Source organism: Musca vetustissima, unplaced genomic scaffold (assembly GCF_032173495.1).
Source record: "Musca vetustissima isolate MV318-11 ecotype Yass unplaced genomic scaffold, APGP_CSIRO_Mvet_v1 utg37208, whole genome shotgun sequence".
NCBI classification, from domain to species: Eukaryota; Metazoa; Arthropoda; class Insecta; order Diptera; family Muscidae; genus Musca; species Musca vetustissima.
Window position 1 is genome coordinate 321,528 of NW_026880722.1, and position 1,720 is coordinate 323,247.

Genomic DNA, 1,720 nt, shown 5'->3' on the forward strand with positions numbered 1-1,720 from the left:
AGAGTAGTGGACTGTATGATAGATTCTAGCTCGTAAAGCGTTTACAGTTTGTATTTGAAACGATTAATACCTCAAAGTATTAGTAGTCAACTGGGACGAAGTCCCGGAGCCATCGTACCTAAATTTTCCATCTTCTGAGAAAATAGACAGATGTGATACCGAAACGATGAGGATTATAATTAATGAATGTATGGCCAGAATGACCAGTAAAAACCGTAGGTCGTTTTGTAATTATCAATGGTAATTTTTCATTACGCGAAAAAGTAAAGAGGTGGCAAAAGACGACTCGAGATATGGACTATGATAATTATTTGCGCAACAATTTTTATATAGTACCGTTTTCCGTATGAAAATCCCGAGTGCACCTCTACTATTCGACGTTATTTCCACGAAGTGGAAGTATTTGTAATTATGAAAAATGCGTAACATCAATATATGATTGGATTCCACAAATATGCCAGAAGAAAATTATGGTATTTAGAATAAATATAAGAGGTCGTAAACCAGTGGAACAATTTTGAGACATTTGCGTGGCAAATGAAGAGTAGAAACTGAATGTGACCAGATGTGTTATTGAAAATGTATGACTCTGGGAGAGTAGTGGACTGTATGATAGATTCTAGCTCGTAAAGCGTTTACAGTTTGTATTTGAAACGATTAATACCTCAAAGTATTAGTAGTGAACTGGGACGAAGTCCCGGAATGTAGATCTAGAATCTACATTTGCGTAGCGTGTATGTAGGGTATAATGTAGGCGATGTTATCTTTAAGTTTTCCGTGAGAAAACTAATGAGTAAAATGGAGCATAATTTGCTTAAAGTCCCCCAGGACCTCAAATGTTTCCCTAAAGAGAAGGACGTAAGTAGGAAGAGGGCATTGGACCAGTAATAATCCAACCGAAAATCGTACTTTGAGCTCTTAGGGAGCCTAGTGCGTTGGAACGTGTACCCTGTAGCATTATCTTCGGATAAAGATCTGCACCACGTAATATATCGACAGGACGCGAAGAGAAAGGATCGGGGTCGGCCAAACGTAGATTTGGCAAATTTGAACGAATGTCGATTTGTGTAGTGAATGAAGGCAGATTTTCTGCGATGGTTGGGAGGACAAGGACTTTAGTTTCCATTGATTGCGTAGCATCAATGGGAGAACTAATACGGACTTCACATTCCTTATTTGAAGTAGTTGAAACAGATCCACTGACCCCAGAAATAGTGGACATGTTCGAAGTTGTGGGTATGCCCGTTTGATTTCGCATTTCTTCAGAAATGAATGAAGCTTCAGAAGCAGGGCCAATAAGAGCTCTGGCTAGATACGTAATACCTGTATGAACTATATGAACGTTTGCAGTTCCTAAAAAAATTTTCTATTTTGGGTTGTATGAAATACTTGTCTATTTGAAGAGAGTGGTGTAATCCCTTTCGATGAAGAGGACGGATTGGGAGAAACTATGTTCCGAACTTGTGGTGTTGTGGCCGTCGAAGACGGACCAGCAGTGGAAAGTTCCCTGTGCAAAAGAGTGTGGTGCCTTTTATGACATACCCTACAATTGTGTAGGCTACTACAATGGTTGACTAGATGTTTAGCGGACAGACAGTTTAAACAACAATTATGTCTCTTAGTAGTATTTAATCTTTCAGGAACTGAATGTTGTAAAAAGCGTTGACATGATCTTAGGTGATGCATTTGCCGTTGACAAATAATGCAAAACTTATTAGGA